General features: G+C 42.8%; 1 protein-coding gene across 3 annotated transcripts in view; it reads left to right on the top strand.

Annotated features, from left to right (window-relative positions):
* Positions 1-12,832, top strand: part of EBF2 (EBF transcription factor 2) — a 120,367-nt gene that overhangs the window by 13,695 nt on the left and 93,840 nt on the right. The gene's annotated exons all lie outside the window — the stretch shown is intronic.

The following is a 12,832-nucleotide window of genomic DNA, read 5'->3' as shown; positions in this document are numbered from 1 at the left end:
TCAGTCTAAAGTTTGGAACTTTGATGTGCTGGGGTTCTTCCATTCCCTTTACCCCATGGTTTTGGGGCCGAAGTTGGAAATTGCAGCAGACTGGGCTGTTTGTGCGGGTGCGAGTGGTAGTTTCCTGACTAGAAGCAGAAGTCCTAGATATGCCATCTCGACCTTCTCTGTGAAATTTCTAGCTTCTTTTTGGCTGTGTTGATGTTTGGTATGAATCTGCATTTGGGAACGTTCCAATCTGGATTTTCTGAAACTTGTCTGACCGCTGGAGAAGCCGCATGATGTAAGTCTGGTATTAGCCCTGTGAGTTAAGAGCAGGAAGGGGGTAGTTCCCACCACTATTGAGTGAGCCCTCCGTTCTCATGCAAAATGAAGATACTGATGCTTTCTGTGGGGATTTGAGATCTGTTGATGTCAAACGCAATGGGAGTGGAACTATTACAAAGAACAGGGTTCTTTGTTTTAACAACTGTGTGTAAAGTATGCATCACAAGTTGTCTGGGAACTCAAAGCTTTTCCTAGTTTGCTCTAAGCTTAGAACTTGTATTTGTAACTCTCCTGGTAATGGCAGTAGGCGTTCTGTTTGCACGGAAGCATCCTCTCCTGGAGTGCCGGTTCTTCCCTGTCATCTCTGTGTGTGCGTGTCTCAAAACCGTGATTGAAAGCTGGAGTTCAGTAGGGGCAATAATGAAGTAGCTGAGAGAAATAAAGGGTGCAGCCCCATAAAGCTGTTTTCACTTGGTTTTAAAGGCAATCACTAAATCAGATTTAGGAAAAGGAACGATCACGAATCTGCACAGCTGTTTGGTGGTGTGGTTTAGTAAGCAGCGTGATGAATAGACACTCAACTCGCTAATCAGTGGTGCAGCATCTAGCAAATGACTCCCTCTTCTGTACAGTTATTTCTATTCCACCATTTTAGCCAGTTACACAAGGTTTGAGTGGCGAGGGATAATCCTCTGTGCTGCATCTTAATCAACACACGTAATGCAAATATAATAACAAAGTTATGCTGTACATGTCTGTGCACAGAGGAATTCATTGTCTAGTCTGTCATCCTCGGATATTTCCACCACAGTAAGTACAACTACTTGAGAGTTAAACCGAATGGTCGGCTCTCTCAGGCCACATTCAGACAAGCAGAAAACTCTGCTGGAGAGCCGTGTGTGTTCTGAACCAAACGGGGAATCTGGGCAGCAGTGCTCTTACTTATTTAGGGAGTCTTGATAAATGGCTTTTTGAGAAGAAAACATCTATGCTCAAGAACTTGGTAGCAGGTGGAATGCAGTTTCTGAAATGCGGTTTGCAACCATCTGCAGTCACGCAGGTCAATAAATATGGTTGGATTTTCAGTCCAGTATTGGCTTCATGGTGTCTTTTTTCTTAGTTTAAAGTGAGTGATAGGTTTTCTTTAAGTAATTGGAATTAAGGTGCTTTTTAATAGTTTGAAATTATAGGTAGATATAAACATTTGACATGTAACAATGCAGCTGTTACATTTTACTAGAAAGTGGAAAAAAACAACTTAGAGAAGGGATTACAAAAATACACTTGTGTGAAGCAGAGCCATGTGTGAACAGTGCGTGCAAAGTGAGATGGGAGCAGAGCTTTCGGTTTGAAATAGAAGGAAAATGGAGGCCGGAGAAGAACTTTGTCTGAAGCAGTTAGGTTCTCCCTGTGAGCTTGCGTTAATTAACACGCGTTGCTCCTGCTGCAAGAACGCGTGTGAGGATTGTGGCTGGCGCTCCGGAGGTGCCGTCTGCATTGTCACTGCAGCCGGGGGGAACCTGGTGACAGCTCTGATTGCGCAGCAGAGAAGAGACCAGCATCTCCAGAGCTCCAGCAGGTGACTGTCACCAGCTGGAACCCGCTCTTAGGTTGAGCTGTGCCTAGCATAGGTCTAGCAAGTTCCGTGTTTGATTTGCGTTCAGATCACTGAGGTTATAACCTGCCATCCAGCGTTTCACTGAGCTAAACACGCACCAAATTTAGCAGAGTTATCATAAGTTGCTGCCAATGAACATAATTCCCTCAGCAATGCAGTATTTTCCCCTTTATTTGTTTCTTTCCCCTCTTCCTTTTTATGCTTCTCCTATTTTAGACTATTGTGTTGGTTCACCTGTTCATTGCAGTTGGGGGACACAACTGATTGGTGTTTGCCAAATCATGGAAACTTGGATCCCAGTTTAAAAAGGAAGAATTAGTTCAGTGGGAAAAAAATGTCAGCCGTGTTGTTGTTGGGCTTTTGCTTCTCCTTGAATGAATTCCAAAAGTTCTTATGCTGAATAAAACTTTTCTGCTGTGACCTTTGCTCCGGGGACTAGATTTAGATCCTAAGGACCTTGCAGTTATTTTTCTGTCCACTCTTGGAAACCAGCACTTGTTTAAAAGAAAGGGAGCTGCTTCACTTGAAATCTACTGTGTACTCTCTCCTGCCAACAGAGATCCATAGGATACTGCAAATAAGCTTAATTCTTCATTTTACTGCAGATTTTCTTTCTCATTTTAGGTCAGTTATATAGCTTTGGATATAAATTCCCCATTCTTCAGGTGGGATTATTTTAATTATTCTTTGTGTTTCTTGAAGATTTAAGCTCTTTAGAGCAGGTTATTTTCTGTGCTGGTTACTCCTAGTGCTTTACCTAGTTTACTAAGGCTGTGATCTAATTGAAGCCCCCAGGGTGCCAGGGACAACTGGGTGACTTTTTCAGTTGAACAGCTTATTTGCTTATTATTTTTTTCTTCTAATAAGAGATAAATAGTCAAAAGAAATTTCTGTGTAATGCTAATGAAACATCTTAATTCAATTAAACAATGCAATGTAACTGGGATTTTGCCCCAGCAGAGGAAATTACTTGGAAAACCACTGCAAGATGTGAGCGTATTCTCTGTGCTGTTGCTGCGAGTCCTCTGCTGTCTTTGAGCTGATGGAATGAGATCATTTATCTCGGATGCTTTAAGAATCTGAGATCCTGGGTTCAATTCCTCCTGCTGTAAACTGAAACTCTTCCTGATTGTCCTGCAAGGAATCCACTGTGTTTTGCTACCACCTTTTATTTGTGTATTTATTGCGATTATGAACTGGGGCAGTGACGGTAGTGATGGGTGGATTGGGGTGAGGTGCTGGGCTGTGTGTGCATTACCTGGGTGAACTACAGTATTGGTCAGGCAACATGTGCGATAAATATTGAGGCTTTTATTGTTTTTATTTCTAAAGAAGAAGCCCAACGCAGCTGGCACGCTTGTTAGCATCTCCGTGAAGGAGCAGAAGAGACAGGATTACATTCCTGTGCCACAGGGGTCCATCCCTTCATCGCCGAAATGGGGCGGCACGGGTAGAGCTTTTCTCCCCTGCTGATTCCCATGCCCTACCTGCTGTACAGATAAACAGGGGCCGCAGATCTCCGGGCTGGCACGTTTCACAAGCACTAAAACTCACTTTAGGAAAGACAGCTGTTGCCAAGCTTAGACATTCTGCCTGTGCCCCTATAGTGTTCATGCTGTGTGTTGAAGTGCTCTGTATGAGACGTCCACGTTAATAGGGCCGGGCTTTATGTCGTCTTATGTTCTCCCCTGGATTCCCTCTCCCTAAAAAAGGCAAAAGGGCACATAGATTAGCTTTCATTTTGAAGGATCTGGCTTGAAATAAGTGCAGACGTCTGGCTGTTCTAGGGGGTTTTGTTTGGTTGGGTTTTTTTTTCCATCTTAGCTTCAGCTATCTAAAAAGGACTTTATCACTTCCATCTCCCTTTCGGATTGATCCCCAAAACCCTTGGGTAACACAAGGATATTTCCTAATGCTTAGAGGCAGAACAACATGAATGGAGAGGCCTGGATCGAATTCCCACTGATACCGAGTTCCCCTGTCACTTTAAACAAGTCACATAACCCTGTGCCTCAGTTTCCCCCGCAATGCAGTGGGAACAATTTCAGCTCCTGAATAGGAGTTTCTGGTTTTATTTCCGTGTTTCTACTGCAAGGAGGATTTCATACACATGGCAGAGTTGGATTGTTGCTGTTTTACTGTATTCTCCATAGTCCTTGTAACCCTGCCAAGGTAGAATCAGTGTCTCAGATCTGTTGCTGCCGCGGGTGAGACCAGAACCCACAGAGAGATGCAGCCTCCTCAGCTCCCCACGCGCTCCCGTCCCCCCTTCCAAGCTCCGAACCCCACAGTGATCCCGTCTCTTGTCTTAGGGAGTCAAAGTCCTTTGTTCCCTGCTAAACCCTGCTCTCCTGCAAAGAGCTGCTGTTCTGCCATCTGTCTCTTTATGAATTTTTTAGTAGACTGGATGTTTGTGGGGAGTCAGTAACTTAAAGTGCACTATCCAGCCATTTGACAAGTGGTTCTGTTAGAGCATCATTTGTTTCTTTCTTTCTTTTTTTTTGGTTAAACCCACTCTTTGAGGCCAAAAGAAAATTTCCTTACTAGTTTGCTGTCTTAAAATCTTTGCGTACAATCACTTAAAGCTCGTAGATGGAGTAAGTTGGAGACTAGTTGGTTTCACCTAATCTTTTGTTTTTGAATGTTGACAGACAACAGATTTTCCAGCAAGCTGGTGAGTCAAAAGAAGCATAAAGATCTCTCTGAGTGTGCTCGAAAAATGAAGAATGGACTTGTGGTTAAGGGACTAGTTGGAACTCTGCAAGTCTGGGTTCTTTTCCTTTCTCTCACTTGCAGGCTCCCTGTATTTTTCGAACCATTCACATAGACTGTGTTTAACAGTAAACCAAGGCTAAGCGTGCTTTTCTAGCTTTCACTGATAACGTAAAGATACATATGCTGAAAATCGATGCGTGAAAATACTATGGTGGTGTGGAAAACTGTTGCCGTTAGATTGAAGATTGTTTTGGAATGATTTAAAAGTTGTTCTCCCCCAGACTGGTAGTTGCTGCTGGCTGGGCTGACGGTGTTACTGCTTCTGAGACTCAGCCAGAATTAAATGAGATGAGTTTAAATTGCTGCTGGTTTCTGGCACTGATTTATTAGGAAGGTAACCGAACAGGAACCTGATTTCCACCAGCGTTTTGTACCCGTGACTGTCCTGAGCAGCTCACCTGAGCCTGCTGAGTGCAGCATTCGCCTTTTTGGGTATGTTAGAGGGAAGAAAGTAATGGGTGGGGTGTTAACCACCATTGATTGCTTTAGTTCCACCAAGCTTGTTACTGGAATAGTTAGCACGTGTTCTGGTTTCAGAACTGCAAGGGGAGCATGGTTAAGTCTGAGCAAGGACATATTATATAATTTAGAGAAATAAAATCTGACTATTGCTACTACTGCCTGGAAGCCTTAAGTAAAACTAAGTCAAAAGAAGACAAGACCCAAAGGATTTTAGGCATTCTGCATAGATCAGATAAGCTTCCATGATGTGTTAGTGCAGTTTGGACAGCAGGCGGGGATGGATTCCAGTTGTGCTTTAGCTAAGAGAAAAAACATCGGTGATGCTGGTTTAACCCTGTTTAAATTGAAGCTTTGTCCCTACAATAAGGAGGATTTGATCCAGTTTGTGGTGTTCTCGTGAACAGCAAGTGAGGGGCTGCTGATAATATGGGGTCTCGGAAGGACAGATGAGATAGTGCGAGGAGCCCTTAGAATCAATGGCTTTCGTAGCAATCAGGAGGGGAATGAAATAAAAGTTTCCCATGAACTAAAGTGCCTCTGGGAATAGAAGTTGAGCATAAATTCACTGTGTAAAAGAAATTCTGGGCATGTAGAGCGGTAGCATGTGACATGGGATCTCTACAACTCACAGCCTTGAAAATGGATCCACATTTGCGTGGATCCATCCACACTCATCATTGAAAATGCCAACATTTCAGAGTGTTTGTATCCTCATGAAAGCATCCGCTGTGTATTTATGACCTCAAATACTCTTCCTTATCCCTTTTGCGCTTCTCTCGGCCTCTGTCTAGACCTGGTTTTACAGACTTGTCACTTCATCTGCCCTGACCTTTTTTGTTACTGCCTCTTACTTTCCTTTTGAACCTTTTGTCTCTGTCCATCCCTTCCCTGTGTGTTTCTTTCACCATCTGTTTCTGGTGGGATCTCGTATATTTTCTACTCTGTAAACATCCCAGGATTTCAGTCTCTGAAGCGAGTGCTTCACATCTGAAGAAGGCCCCCAACTAATATGTGGCGTTTCCTGCTTTCAGACAGACTATGAAATAATTTGTCCTGCTCAGAACATCCCCCAAAGTCCTTGTAAACTGAAAACATGGTTGAGATTGAAAGTATATAACATATATCTGAAACTTGAGTCAGTTGGAGATGGGCTCATAATTTTAAAGATATTAAGAGCTTCCATGACTTGCCCAAGATCACGTTGGAGGTTTGACAGAGTGAGGAGTGGAATCCAAGTCTCATGTGTTCCAGGCTGGATCATGTAAGCGTGTCTTGGAACAGCATTTCTCTCTGCAGCTCTAATTCACATTCCCATCTTTCTCTCTGATTTGGATTTAATGTGCTGCTGTCATCCAACCTATATTTTTTTTTCCTCTCTATCTCCTCTTCTTTGCTAATTTCCTTCACAAATAAATACTTATTTCTCCATGGGCGTTCCATTTATAACTCCACGTTTAGTGGCTTTTCCTTCAAGTGGAGTCCATTGAGCTTGTAAATTGTATTGGATCACTGAGCCTATAATGAGGCTTCTAAGTCCAAACAGTGCAAGTCTGTTGGGATTTTATTGTTCATAAAGCTTCTTCCCTGGGGAGTGATAGAGCCATTAGGTGTGTGCTGTGTTTAATATTTGGTCATGACAGGAAGCAATAATTTTCTATCTTTTACTGTGGCTCCCGAGTTGTTTTTAAGCAGTCAGCTTATTTGAGTCTCGGTGACTGGGAACCCATTAGGCAAAAGGAGTCGCTCTTTCCTACACGGGTTTGTATTTTTTTCCTACAAAGGTTATTTCAAGAAAATAAATTAAAATGAAGTGGCAACTGATTGCCCTATGGTGGCTTTTAATCACTTGCCTCTCCTCAACTCCCAAGCGCTGTCGCACCCGACAGGAGATGGCGTAAAGCTGATTTCACCAGCTGATGGCATTGCTGGTGCTGAAGGCATTTTAAAAAAATGTATTTCAGCAAAGAACACCCACCAGGGCTCCTATTTGTACGGTATGTTATGGGACTGGGGATTTATCTGGTGCAAAACTACGCCAAGCTTCCTTTAATTCCGGCGGAAGCAGGAGCAAGGTTGGATTCCCACATTCTGGAAGTGGTTGTATATTCTAGCAGGAAAAAAAACGCAAAAGCAACCAACAATTTTGGGTATCTCCTCAAAGATCTCATCTGCTTTCTCCACGGGATGTGCCATCGGTTCGCACTCTTCTCGCGCTTCCCATTGTTGCTGCTGACGGCACCACCACGCTGCTTTGTAGCCTGATTATTGCAGGTGTTTGCTTGCTCTAGTTAGGTCTGTTCCTTTGCTCCGGGGGAAAAGTTTCCGCTACTGTATTTTCCCGCTGGGTCCTTGTCTTGATCTTTGCAGCTCTGTGCAAGAGGCTTGTAGCAGAAAGGGAAGAAATAATTGCCTTGCTCTTATGACTCTGTCCCCAAGAGCTGTGTTGCAAAAGCACGACTGCACAAGGTAGGTTTGCATTAGCCAGATACACACACGTTCCTTCTCAAAACTCCAAACCGTAGAGGAAGATCAAGTGCTTGAGAAGAGGTGGCATAGGGAGGGTAATTACAGAGGCGTTTAAAGCAGTTGAAAGCCAAAACGCAGTGAAGAGATGAAATTAGCTGATGGCATAAAGAAATTAGACTTGAAGCCGAGAGGGTTGATGCCAATACAAATTGGATTTAATTATTTTTGAAGAGATGTGGTGAGGTTTTCTTATGCAACGTTGATAAAAAGCTATTTCAGCAAATGGGTCCCGATTCAGCAAAGCAATTAGCACTTGATACTATTTAGCATCAACATCAAGAAGCACATAAATATTTTGTTACAACTGAGTCCTGAAAAGAAGAATGAAACTGCTCAGATTCTCATCTGGGCTTTTGGTTTGTTTCACATTTGTACATTTTCCATAAGAAACAAGTTATTGAAATTTGTTTTTTCTGAAAAGATGAAACTTGGATTCTCATGTTCACATGGATCTAAATGGAAAGTGCTGGTTTGGGCTCTCGGAAAAGCTGCAGGGGTCTGTCTGCTTCAAACATGCTCTTTATGTTATGGATCTAAAGTTTTTATTCTGGATAGTTTTAAACGATCCTTGAATTTATAACTACTAGAAATGTCACTGGGTCTTCAAAATAAGATTGTGCTGGATACTAATTTGGAGTAGGAGTGAATACTTGGAACGGCGATTTTCCAAATCTCTCCTCTCGCTAGGAACATGGGTGCTCGGTACCTTGAAGAAAAACAACGGTGACTTTTAAGGTTGAATCAGTGCCAGTATAAATCCTTCTACTTGATGTTGACAAAATATCTGGTCAGGCAAAATTCCTCTGCTAAAGAGGGGAGGAAAAGTAGACAGTGTTGTGTCAGTGTCACTTGTTGACACAGAACCTCAAAAAAAACCTCCTCTGGGATGGTTTGGTTGAAGGATGTTTTCTCCTTTATCTCAAGCATTTCCCAGCATTCCTTCAGGAACATCTGGTTCTCTCATTTTCCAGCTTAGCTTCGGTGCCTTCAGAAAGTAACACTGTCGGTTTCTTTCTATTTAGCCAAGCACCACAAGCAGGATGGCAGCCCTGCCTGGTAACCGGCCTAAAAGAGTGTCGCCCTTCAGAAATAGTGACCATAACCACTTCTGTGATGGGTGACGCGACTGCATTCCACTTTCTTCTGTAGCTTCAGGCAAAACGTATGTTTGTGTTGTATATAAAGACAGGTGAAGTTTTGCCTTGTTCCTGCACTCGTATTGTACGTTGGGTGGATATTTTGCCCTACTTGAGAGCGCTGCTTTAGCAAGAGAAAAATGCTATATTTATATGCTATATATATATACACACAAATGCGCTTTTTGCACAGATCAAAGCTGATTTTAGAGCAGCATGGACTCCTTGTCTTATGTGAATTGTCTTGCAGCTCAATTTCTATTAGCTAAGGCTTGTGTGTAACACTCATGGATACATATTGTGCAGGTTTGGGAGCATCCTTTAATGGCAGATGGTACTTCTGGGCAGGAGAACTGGGCTTTAAGGTTTGGTGAATGATTCCGTGATGGACTAGGAGTCTGGACTGGCAGATCAGGGCTTGATAATAGGTGGAGCTCAGCTGGAGGCTGGGGAAGAGGCAAGAAGCAGCTGGAAATGAGCAGGAAAAGTGGGCTTGGGGGTCAGGTATGTGCTGACATGGGGAGGAATTATATCATAAGATAACGAAGGATTGTACTGTATATGTCAAAAAGCATTTAAATTAGAGTTGCTTCTTTAATCTTAATTCTAGCATTGTCTAGATTCTGAAGGAGTTTTTATGAGCTCGGTGACGTTCCTGTACTTCATTTCTTTGGCATGTGAAAGACTTCCCATTGACGTTACTGTGAGCTGCAGGTGTGGGTGAAGTTTTATCTTCCTGCAAGCTTTAATATGTGTTTAAAATGTTTTTTTAAATCCCCTGTATCTCTTAGGTACGTTATTTTCTGTGTGTAAGAAATCTAGAGCACTTTCCTGAGCTGTTTTGAGACAGTGTCATTGCTGGCAAAGAACAGCACAGGGTAGCTGGTAACATACAAGTTCTACGTAGCTGTATAAAATAGCCTGCAGCACAATGTGATCATACCCGTGTATAGTACCTACAGGATTTTAACTGACTACCAAGATCTCGCTCAGCTTAACGCTACACAAATCAAGTATCTCTGTCGCTGTCTCCTCCTCCCTGCCCAGATACAACATCTCAAGTACACCCTGTGGTCCTGAACTACTGAGTTAAAGCTGAAGTCGTTAGAGTGACAACTTGATCTGAGTCGCAGCCCTTCCCCTCTAAGATCTGAACTTGAAAAATGAGCAGGATGTGTATGTCCCTGCAGCTGCACCCAGCCCACCCTGCAAGCGCTCAGCACAAGGCTGCAGAATGGAACAGGGTGGGCAGTACGGGTGATGAATTGGTGTCTTTATCCCAGGAGGATGAGCATTGCAATGTGGTACCCACTCTGTTCTCCTGTCACCCGTGGTGTGTCATATCCCCTCAATACATAAGGAACTTCAGGTCTTAGTGTCATAAATCTAACTTCTACTCTTCAGCGTGCTTTTCCCCTTGCCCCTGAAGATCCGTATAATGTTTGTTCTTCCTCTGAAACGGTATCTGTTGTTTTTCGACTGCGGTGTGTTAGCAGCACGTCCTTTATCTGTGTGCAGACCCACCTTAGAGCAGAACAGATTATAAGTTCTGTAATGTCGGGGTTTTGTCCTGACACTTTGTACAGTACCTAACGGATCGGAGTCTCCAGCTGTTCTAAAACAACGTGATCATTTCAGCTGGCACCCGATGCTGATTGCTCCAGCCATTGAGACGTACTTGTTTATTCCATGAACTCAAGGGCAGAGGTCTCCTGTCTCCCCATGCCGCAGGTGTTTGAACCAGTGAGATACATCTTAAAGTAATTCATAGAAGTAGCTGAATAACCACCATTTAAATATTTTCAGTATTATGTTTTAAAAACTGGCTTCCAGAATTCATGACTTTTCTCCTATTTGGCAAAACATTTCAGTAGGTTCTGTCAGTTGTTGAAACTGTTGTTAAAAATGAAAAGGTTTCCTTTATTAAGCCTTGTTCTGTCCCAAGCATGCTCTTGCAAAATTGTGATTTTTTTCACCAAGAAAAAGTAGTCTCAGACTCAAAATTAGGGATAACTCTAGCTGGATTAAATCCCTCATTAAAACGATTCTACTCAAATACCCCAAATAATCACTGCTAATGACAGGGTCTCTTATTTCTAGACTGCTGGTTTTAATTGGTGTTATTTGATCTGATCTGTTTGCTGGTCATTCAGTGGCAACTGAAACAAGAGACGGCTTTCTGAGGGCCTATATGAACAAATAATTTACTACCATAGTAGCGTCGCTGGAGAAATTCTGACAAAGGATGAAAATCCTGTGAAAATCTGTGCCAATACAAAAAACTGGTTTTTAGTCCATTTTTGTTTGGACCAACGTTTGTATCCCAAAATGTATTATACCCATATGTTCTCCCCCAGCTCTAGGACCAGTAGCTCTGCATTACTGCAATATCCATATGGAAAACTTCCCACTAGCATTATCCACCTAGACATCCACCAATAAAAAGAAGTTCCCCCTTACCCCATTGAAAATTTCCTATCTTGCATGGTCCCGTCTCTCTCCTAAGCCATGTTTTCTCCTGGAGTTGACTATTGTTTTGTCAGCCCACCCATCACAAAGCAGAGGTCACATCAACATGACCTTTTGCTGGTACGAGGAGGCTGCTAAATAATTCACGTGGCCAACTTGATTTCGGGGTCCACATTTGTTTTTTCCACTCTCCTAATCAAGATGCTCATTTAATTCTATTCCAGCACCTGTTCAGCAATTAACACCCTACAATTTGCATCTTACCCTGACATTTGCTATCTTTCCAATTAGTTTTTATATCAGTATAATTAGGTAGGGTTATTACAGTGCATCAAGCAGGGTCGAGGATATTCCCAAGCCTTTAAGCTCTTTCCCAGATTTGTTTAGGGAAGCCACTAAGGGTAAACGGTTGATTAGGATCACTGTTTTTCTTCTTCATTCAGATCAGGCGAAAACTGTTTCCCCATGTGGCTCATGAAAGATCAGGGAAATATGTCAGTCTGTAAGAACTAATATTATGTAGTTCATGACTTTTTGGGTGAATTTACAGGGGATTAGAAGTAAGGGTCAGGCTATGTAGCCACTTGCAGTAGCATTCATGAGGGGACATTATGCTCTTGCTTCATATTAAGTTAAGCAAATTGCAACAATCATTTTAATTTTTAAAATAAAATTTTGGGTGGGGGACAAATCGAAATTGGAGGGCACCCTGTCCATATTGAACACTTAGCTTAATTGGTAAAGATTATGGGAGTGAAATGGCTGTTCTTAACACCTTTAATTTAAATTTCAGAGAAGGAAGGTCTTGCTGTTCAGCAGTGATTGGTTTGGATTGTAGGCTCTATGAGTCAAAAATTGTCTTGTGGCCAATGTATATAGTGTTGAGCACAGCGCACCTTCCTAATCCTGCTGCACTGCCAGGAGCACAAGAGGAGGCTCCTTGCTGCTACTGTTGATTTTCTGGTTTTTTTTGTAATATATTTTTTCCCCATCAATACACAGTGCTGACATAAGGGAGACTTAGGTGTATGTAGGGGAAGTGGGACACTAGGAGGTGAGATCTATAGCATGGATGAGAGCGGAGAAGTTTTTTCTGATCTCACATCACCCGGCCCTGCGTGGTGCTTCTTTCTCATGTTTGGTTTGAAATGATCTCCCTCCCAGCCCCCAATTCCCCTGCATCTCTTAATTCTGTGGGTGCATACAAAGACTATATTATCAAGAGGCGATATTGCCTTTGGCGGGATTGCAGTGAAGAAAAGGATGCGATTGTAGGAAGATCACGTCTTGCTGGGTAAAGTGAAGAGGTGGATGAAACCCCCCCCACAAAGCAGCACCCTTCATATCTGGTGTGTTGCTGCTGAACCTGGTTGTTATTCTGAGCCTTTCTGCAACGTGTCTTAATGACGCTGGGGCCCAAAGGAGGAACCAGCCCCCTCCAATTCCCCAGCCTGGAAAAGCTGGAGAGAAGCACAGATCTCATGTGCTGGGTTGGTACAGCCAGGGCTACAAGCAGTTCTATGCAATACATTTACTCTTGCGCAATTTAATATTATATGTTTTAATGAGCTTCGTCTCT

The sequence above is a fragment of the Columba livia genome, chromosome 25 (genome assembly GCF_036013475.1).
Source record: "Columba livia isolate bColLiv1 breed racing homer chromosome 25, bColLiv1.pat.W.v2, whole genome shotgun sequence".
NCBI classification, from domain to species: Eukaryota; Metazoa; Chordata; class Aves; order Columbiformes; family Columbidae; genus Columba; species Columba livia.
Note: the sequence above shows the minus strand (reverse complement) of the source record. Positions and strands in the feature narration are given on the sequence as shown.